Raw genomic sequence first — 9,960 nt, forward strand, 5'->3', positions numbered from 1 at the left:
AAATCTTCAGCAGATTTCCAGGGCACACATAAGCACTCCAAGTCATGCACTGATGTCCTATGCTACACATAGGCAGATGTCACAGCATCTGCTTCGACATCAGGTTGTTTTGGACAAAATGCAAGACAATCAAAAGTATCAACAATCTCCCCCTTTGTCAAATTTTGTCTAAAACAACTTGAGTACTGAGAAGATACACATACCTCCCCCTTAACAGCGGAACTCCCCCTCAAATAGTGAAGCCCACAACACACAAACAAATAGCACATCCTTGACAGCTTTCTGATGCACACATCAACAGTAAAGTAACAAGCAAGTAACTAGTAAAAGCACAAGCTAACTAACTACTAGTAGCAACAACTAGGAGAACAACATAAGCACAACTTGCACAGACATACTTGTCTTCCACAGAAACAACCAATACATAACTAAGTCTTGAATTCTTGAGTGTAAGCTTCCGATTAGTACAGACCAGAACATACTAGTAGTGATGACCCGAGGTTTATTCTATGTTTATCGAGTCCTTCTTGTTTCTTTCTTTTCCTTTTTGAGTTCTTTATTGAGTTTTAAGTCAAGTTGAGTCCCTTTTTATTTCATAATTGCATCTGCATTAGTTTAGGTGTTTTTAATCAATTTATTTAGTCTTTTTATTAGTTTAGTTAGAGAGTAATTCCTATGGTCAGTTTTGAGCTGAAGTCCTTTGAATTCATGAGTGTTGATTACACATTGGGGGTTTTTGTTTGCTGGATTGAATGGGGGATTGATGAAATATTCATTCATGAGATATATTCAGGAGTTACATGGTTGTTCTCATAGAGTTCTTGAGATGCTTTTCAGGTTTGATAGACTATTGATGGCTAATGATGATGGTTGAAGGCAAAGTAATGAGCAATGATAATTGTGGGAAAGGGAGTTACAAAGCTGCTGAAAAAACTGGTGAAGACCACGCATGTGCATGGTGGAGACCCTGCACATGCGTGGTGGTTCTGTATGAGGAAGGGGCTGGAATGTGAAGACCACGCATGTGCGCCGTTATGGCCACGCACATGCGTGGTAAACAGACTTAAAAGCTGAAAATTGACAGATTGGCCACGCATGTGCGTGGTGGAGACCCCGCACATGCGTGGTGGCAAAATCTGATGCTGCGAATTGTGCGATTTTGAGCGTCTTGCCCACGCATGTGCGTGGTGGAGATCCCGCACATGCATGGATTACCGCTGGAAACTCTATAAATAGGGATTTTGTTATTTCTTTTAGGAATCTTGTACTTTTTGGAACAAAACTAGAGTTTTAGTTCCTTGGAGCTTGTGGGAGGCTTCTTGGCCCTCTTCTTTCAGGTTTTTGTTCATTTAGTTTGCATTATGAATTCCCTAGCCATGCTTGGCTAGTTTCTCTTTGTACTTTGGGTGAAGTGAACCTTAGTTCTGATTATGGTTTAAACTTCTTATTTTCTTATATGAATAAAGTTTCTTTTCCATGTATCTTTTCTCTGAATCAATATTCTATTGAGTGCACACAAGTGTTTTGCTTTCTTCTTGCACAACGGAAGTTGGTGAGGATTAAGGGACTTGGTATTAGATTGATTTGTTTGCTATCACTTAGGAATAAGGGTAGAAACTTATTGTGTTGGCCTGAACTTATAAACTTCATTCTTCAATTGAATTGACTAGGCACTAAGACATTAGGTTTGGCAAATGAAATTGAATGATTTACTTGATTAAGGAATTAACAAGTAGAGGTAGAGGCTATAACATCATGGATAAGGATTCTGAACTTCATATAAGAATTTGATTTGAGAACCATAATTGGACTAAGTGGAGTTTTGTCCAGGGTACTTCTTTATCTGAATTATAATTCTTGCTCTTCATCACAAGTGTGTTAAACACAACAAACCCTCAAACTTATATTGCTTTCTTTTTTACATTCTAAACACAAAACTCTTAGAAGCAATTGATGAACAACTATCCTTGTGGTTCGACAATCTTTTGTATTACTTCAATCAATCCGTACACTTGCGGAATTGCTATCAAGTAGCTACTCCCACTTTTTAACACAAATTTGGCAAAGGGTCATCAAATATAGTCAAACAAAAACAAATAACTAGCTAGCAGAGAAATGCAACAAACATCTAATCATCAGAGTTGTTTGGCTTGGACAGAACGAAGTAATCAAAGATGATGAGTCAAAGTGTTCATGAAATAGGAATTTTTAGTGTTTCACTTATGCCCTTAAAATTGTTATCGTTCAAAACATGATAAACGACATGAATAAATATGAATAGACGTTTGAACTTGATGAGGACAAGGACAAGGACAAGGGTCATGGAGCACTAAAAGGACTTGGAGGACCAATGACAAGGGCTAGAGCTAAAAAGGCCAAAGAGACTCTTCAGCAAGTAGTGGCAACCATTCTTGAAGACAAAGTGGTAGAAGAGATGAAACCAAAAATCATGATGATCATTCAGGCCCAAGAAGAAGAGCCAGCCCACGCATAGGGGCTGCCATGTGATGCTTTGTTTTATTTTATTTCAATAAAGATGCAAATGACCAATTGAATAAGTTGGATCCAAATGCATTATGTTGCTGAATTTTATTTTAGTGTGTTTAATCCACTTCAAGTGGTGTGTGTGTGCATGTGGCGCATGAAGGGCTTAAAGGGAGAGACCCATTCCTTTCTTAAAACTCTTTGAATGTGTTTGAATTTGAATAAGTTCTGAATGGAGGAGTTACATCAGCAAAGTCAAAGGATTGAAGAGCTTTCAAAGCCAAGAATGGAGTTACAAAGACAAGGAAATTAAGTGCATAAAGAGCATTGAATGCTATGTTCCCTGGTCAAAATAACAATCAAAAAAAGGGAGTTACATGAAGCAATCAGCCACCAAATACACGTTCTGGGCTGAAGCAAATCACTATCTTCCTCTTTTAATTTGTAACTCCTAGCCTAGGATTCTTCTAGAGAAATTACACCTCATCATTTTTTTGTAACTAGGTTGAATTTCCTTCTTCTTTATAAGGACCACTCCTTCAATGTAATAGACAGATTATGAATGAATTAGTATTTTTTTTCTGAGTGATTCAGATTTGTGAGAGTGATTCTCATAGTTCTTGAGTGATTCAAGAATTAGGCTTAACAAAGGTTTGCCACCACCTTTGTGTGAAGTCTTCATCTTCCATTTCACTAAAACTTCACCTCTTTTCTGTCCATTTCCCTTCTATCACGAAATTCTTCTTCTTCTTTCTCACATTTCAGAGTTCTCATCATCCAAGATCAATCCTAGACGATCCATTTCAGCCCTTACATCAACTTGGGGCGTATCAGAACTTAACAAATATCTCTCTGAAAGATGGAGCTCTCTGGTGGATCTTCCCATCTCTCTCATTATTAGGCTTTAGTGGAATTGGCTCAACTAGTTCATCAACATGGGGTTCAGGAACGTCAACTACATTGTCCAGATCTGCATTCACATCTCTCTTACTATTAGGCTCTGACTCTACATCAATGTATCAATGGACAACTTTTATTCGCTTCTCATTCTTGTCAATTTCTTCAACGGTAAAGTCTTCAAGAAAAATAGCATCTCGGCTCCTGATTACTTTCTTGTCATTTGGATCCCAAAACCTGTAACCAAAATCATCACGAACATAACCCAAGAAGATACATTATTTATACTTACCATCAAGCTTGGGCCTCACATCTCTGGAAATATGAACAAATGTATTACATCCAAACAATTTCAAATGATTGTATGAGGCATATTTCCCTCGTCACAATCTCTTACGAACATCACCATTAATTAGACCTACTACAGTTCTCATTGCTTCATCCCAGAAGGACTTAGATAATTTGGCATAAGAGAGAATGCATCTGATTCCGTCATTAATTGTGCGGTTCATTCTCTCTGCAATTCTTTCACTAATTCCCGTGGTTCATTCTCTCAAGCTTGATTCCATGTTCATTACAATAATGCTAAAATGGCCCCATGTATTCACCACAATTACTGTTCTGACACACTTCAACAATTTACCTACTTCTCTTTCCTCACTTGCATGGAAGAGTTTGAACACCTCAAGTACTTGATCTTTAGATTTCAAAACAAAAGCCCACATTTTCTAGAGTGATCATCAATAAATGTAACAAATATGATAGTCATTAAGGATTTAGTATCCATACTGCGAACACTAGTGTGAACTAAATTCAAGATATGGGGCCTCTTATGAGGAGGGTAAGTGTAGAAAGAAACCTTATGTTGTTTACCAACAATACAATGAGAGCAAGTTTTAGGAGATGTACCTTTAACTAGAAGAATATTCTTCCTAGCAAGAGTAACAAGTCCCTTTTGATTCACTTGAGAGGTGCACACAATTTTGTGGAAGTCCAATAGAGAGTGTTTTTCTTTACTTCCTTCTCTACCAACAAAGTTCCCTTGGTTTAGTACACTTCCATTTTCCATCACCAAAGAAATTATTGTAACCATCTTCATCAAGTACATGTACAAAAATCAAGATGAGGCGCATGTCAGGAATGTGCCTAACATTCTTCAAGTGCAGTTTGCATCCAATATTAGTTTCTACGAAGATACCTCTAATGTAAGTAACTTTGCTTACCCGTTAGTTACCCATCTTCACTTTCCCAAAGTCTTTCGACAGTGTAGGATGTAAAATACTCACGATGAGGAGTAACATGAAATTAGGTAACAACACATTCATAATCATGGCATGTGATGTTAACAGTATCGTCTTCATAAACAATGACAACTTTACCATCAAATACAACTGCAACAGTGTCTTTATCTTCTTTCTTATCATTGCCTATTTCCCTTGATTTACCTCGTTTAAGAAACCTCCATTATTTTTGCACATATCTCATTCTATTGCAATGGAAGCACTTCATGTCTTTTCTTGTCCTTAATTGAACTTCCTTTTGACTTGCTAGATTTATGAAAATTTCAATGTTTCCTTCTCCCCTGGACTGGGCGGGCCCTATATTGACAGTAGACTTAGGATAATATGCTTGTAAGGGGAATTGCGCCGGGAATTAAAAGGCCCAATGACCCAAATAGATCAGGGTTTCGGATCACCCTCACTATAAAAGGAAGTTCATTCATTGTACTAGGTATCTTTTGACATCATTTATGGCATAACAACTTTTATCTTTTATGCCCTCCTACTTTTATGCTCTGCTAGGGTTTCCTAAACAGGGTCTCTTGTTTTAGTCAAGTCTAGGTCCGAAATAGGGATCATACAAGTTTTTACATAATAACAAATCTTCCATTCGAGACTCCAAATTGAGTAATTGGTAGAATCCAATTTCAACATTGTACCGGCAATTTTGAGAGCACTAAGACTCAGTTTAGAAGAGTTTATTTGAGTTTATCTAATAGCATAAGCGCTTATGTTAGTGTTTGGGAGAGCTTATGCAAACAACTTATGGCTTACCATAAGCTGCTTTGAGCTTATTTTCATAAGCTACCCAAGATAGCTTCTGAAAAAGAGCTTATGCTTTTATATAGCTTATTTTTCAATTTATTTCAATAAATTTTTTAAAATAGCTTAAAAATAAGCGCTAATGACCATAAGCTCTTAATTAAGTTGTTTTCCCAAACGGGCCTAAATATAATTCAAACCAATGAGCTCTAAGAGCATCTCCAATGCAAGGTTCTTAGTTCTTATTTCTGAGCTAAGAATTGAATTCTTAACCATTGGAGGAGGCTGACGTGAAGTTCTTAGTTCTTAAAAATAAGAACTGGTTCTTATATAAGGAGTTTTACTTTTTGAGTTCTTAGCATAGAATATTAATTTCCTCCCTCTCATTCATCAATTGATTTAATTAAGTATTGAATTAGCATTTAAATTTAAATCAAAAGATATAAAAATAAAAAATGTTACTAATATAATGCTATTGTGGGACCATGATGAATAATGCTAAGAACTAAGAACTCATGATTGGAGCAGAATCTGTAAAGAGTTGTTTAAGCACATGTGGCAGTACATGCCCACATAAATAGTGCTAAGAACAAAAAATTAAGAATCTAACATTGGAGATGCTCTAATACTACTTGTTGGGAAAATATGACAAAAAATGAAAAGATAACAACAATTAGCTAAAGCAACTGGATCGACTATTTCCCTGAGTGCAATTAAAATAGTTTCCACACAAACAACTCAGGAAATAATAATACACACAGAACAAATAAATAAGCAAGAGACACTATAATTTTTCTAATGTGTGAAAAAATCCTTAAAGAGAAAAAACTCACAAGAGAAAGGAGAAAGCCAGTAAAAGTCCCGCTAATAAAAGTTATTGGGTACACCACACGTCCTCTTAGAACCACCAGGGATCAACAGAGCAAATGCATTCTTTACAAACACGGTGGATAATAACACAATTAACCCCACCTATGGGTACTAAGGTGACGTCTATGGTGTCACCCATAAAAGGGGGTGCACCGGTATCCCCTATACAAAAACTTTCATAAAAAGGGGGCATTGTATGTATACTAATTTTAGACCATAGATATATTAATTAAATATTTAAACGGTTTATATTAAAGCTGTAGATTTACTAAATTGCCCTGCCATTCATAAAAAAAATCCTCTTCTTCCAGGTTTTGATTGGCCTCATCCAACAACGCCGCTTTCCACCCCCACCTGTTCTAGCGCAGGCATTCCAACTTCTTTGGCCCCAACACCAATCCAACATCTTTGTCTCCTATTATCCGTTTCAAACCCTAACATGTGGAAGAAAATGGGTATCTCGATTTTGTCTCACCCAAATCCCTGCCCACATCAAGTGCCTCCTTCGCCGCCGCTACACTGTGCTCGGCGTGAAGCTCCACTCATCCGTCATTCGCCACCGATTGAAGATCCTCGAAGGCTGTTGCGGTGTCCCTCAAGGGTTCCTCGCCGACTGCTACATGCACAGAGCCACCACGTTCTGCTCCACAGTGGAATCGTCGGTGTGCTACATGCACGGAGCACTTCCTCTTCCTCAGCAATTATTCCAGATTCGTGCTTCATTTTTTGGTTCACAATCTCCTCTATATCTTGCCTTATTTTGTAATGTTCAGATCTAGAAAGTACAAGATCTGCTGATCCAGATCTGTTTATGGATGGTGTCATTTTATCTTTTTTTTTTTTTTTTGAAAAGAAACACATAGAGCTTAACTAGGACTTGTAAGTAATTCAGTCCATACGAAGATAAAGGGTACCAAAAATCAGAAATGAGGAAACAAGATCTGAGCTCAAGCTTTGGCATACAAGTCTGGCAAGTGCAGTCTAAAATCTGCAAATGTCACAGCCAAAGCACACACAACTGACACAAGAAGCGCATCCTTTGCATGGTGGAGAACCAGTGCATCCCCTGTAAACTCTGCGACTTGCTATTTTCATCTTAGGTGTCATCCGGATCTGTTTTCTCTATGGCTAGATTTATTTTAGTTTATTTTCATTTTTCAATGTTGTCTGGGTTCTACTGTTCTAGTTCAATGACTGGGTTTTTTTTTTTTTTATCAAATTTGATTTTTCTATATGTGGCTTTGATTCTATGTAGTTCTGTTAGATGATATTGTTGAAAGGGGGGGGGGGGGACATTTTAGTTCAATGTCTGGGTTCTAGTTCAATGATTGAGTTTTATTTTTGCTGATTTTGATTTTTTCATCGGTGGCTTTGGTTCCAATCACTCTCCTATTTAATTCTGTCAAATGATATTGTTGAGTTTTATGCACTGATTGAGAAGAAAGATGAACCCAGATGAAGGAGAAGGAAAGAAAGAATAATACAGACAAAAATTTGGCAGCCAACTACTGGAGGTTGTAAACCGCCAGAATGCATAGGGGACAAATTTGTAATCTCACATCGAAATTTTGAGGGACACCAGTGCATCTCCTAAAATAAGAGACACTGTAGTCTTCACCGGTACACTAATGCAAACAATAAAGAAGACAAAATACGAGAAGAAAAATACCAAAATTACCAGCTCAATGACAGAATTCCTATATTGAAAATCTGCCAACACATAGCACTTTTGAAGTACCACACTTCTGTAAAAAAAAACATGTTTTTCTCTCTTCTTCTCTGCCTGCGATACTCCTCTTTTCCACGAGAATTTCTCTCTCGTTCACATTGTGCCTCTTCAATTATCTTTCCGGAGAATTCTATGTAGCTTTTACTCTTAGGTAGTGTTTGGCCCAGCTTCTTTTTAACTTTTAAGTTACTTTTAAGCTCAAGTTAGGCCAAACATAATTTTTAAAAAATCTTAAATAATAAGTAACTTATTTTTTTACAAAGAAATACAAAAAAGTAACTTTTAAGGAAAAAGTTAAATGAGGGAACTTTTTTTCTAATAAGCTGTTGAGAGTGTTGTTACAAATTAAAGAGGGGGAGGGGAGCGTGAGTTTTGGATATTCCAGCATTTTGGAACCGTGGGAATCGATAATTGATTGTTAGCTTTAAATTGATGATTATTTGTTTGTGAGATTTTTAGATTGGGCGCTGCCGTAGGCGAAGCTTTATCGTAGAGCTGCTTCTTTCTTTTTCTTTTTTCTTTGAAACATCCTAGATGGTCCCCTTTTTTTTTGACGGAACATCCTACATGGTCCATTGGTCCCTGATAAACAACGTAGAAACCATTGACATGGATTTTTTTTTTATGGATTTGTGACCTGTACAATAATTTATTGGAGATTTTATATGGAACCCATATTTTTTACAAAATATTTTGGCCAAATATTTTATCTTGATGTGATTGTATTTTTTTTTGTACAGGATTAAGTTGCATTTTAATTTTTATTTAACTTAGATTATATATATTTTTTTCAATTTATAAGTTTAAAATAAAATTAAAACTTTCAAAACTAGTTTTGCCAAACAATTTTTAACTTAAAAGTAGCTTTTAAGTTATAAAAAATGAAAACTGACAAACAGCTTCTGCACTTTTTTCTAAAGATCTTTTTTTGAGCTTAAACTTAAAAGTAACTTAAAAGCTGCAAAAAAGCTGGGTCAAACGCTACCTTAAATTAAGAACATGGGGTACGGCCCACTATTTACTTCATTCCTTTTTTCTTTTTAATAAGGCTTAATTGCACTTTTGGTTCCCCAACTTTGGCCTTCCTGCGAAAATCGTACTCAAACTTTAAAATTAGCAAAAAACGTCCCTAATGTTTACACCCGGTTGCAAAATTGGTTTTCCGTCCAATTCCATCCAAAAACTAACAGAATATTCCTCAAAAAATTAATTAAAAAATTTAGTCTCTGAGACATTCATCATCTTCATATTAAAAACCCAGAAATTCATCATCTTCATCCCATTTTTCCTTCATCTTCATATAAATGAGTAAATCAAAATCAAGCTTTCTCATCCAAAAATCACTATCCTATATACCAATAAAAAAATTATTAAAGAATTAGAACATATTTGTTTATGTCTCAACAGAGAAGAGAGGAAGGGGATGAGTTCGATATATTGACCTTGCGTCGTTGTTGCTCGCAATGAGGAGCTGCTGTTACTAATCCCTGTTGTGGCTGTGTGAAAATTAAAGAAAGGAGAAGAGGCTGATACGTTTCCCTCATTTGGATTTTAGGGTTTTATTCCCCTCTTCAATAACAGAAACGTTTTTTGGGTTGAGGTTTAAGTTGAATGGTTTTGGATTTGGGGTTTTGGGGAAAGGATTTGTGTTTGAATCTCTATCGATCTTTTCATCTTCTCTCTGATCTGGGTTAGGGTTTTTGGATTATGGGTTTCTGGGGTTTGCTGGTGTTCACATGTGGGTTGATTGCAGGTATGAGCTTGGTGCATCTGGGTTCGTAACTTGAAGAGGCACAGGATAGACAAGAGGCCATACTTGAAGGACCCATCAACTATGTGAGAGTTGCTGCAATTAATGATTTTAGAGGTGTTGGGTGGTTATTTGATAAGAATTGTGTTCGGTGGTTAGCTTGCCCACGATATTATTCACAAATTGAA

Source organism: Lotus japonicus, chromosome 4 (genome assembly GCF_012489685.1).
Source record: "Lotus japonicus ecotype B-129 chromosome 4, LjGifu_v1.2".
In the NCBI taxonomy this organism is placed as follows: domain Eukaryota; kingdom Viridiplantae; phylum Streptophyta; class Magnoliopsida; order Fabales; family Fabaceae; genus Lotus; species Lotus japonicus.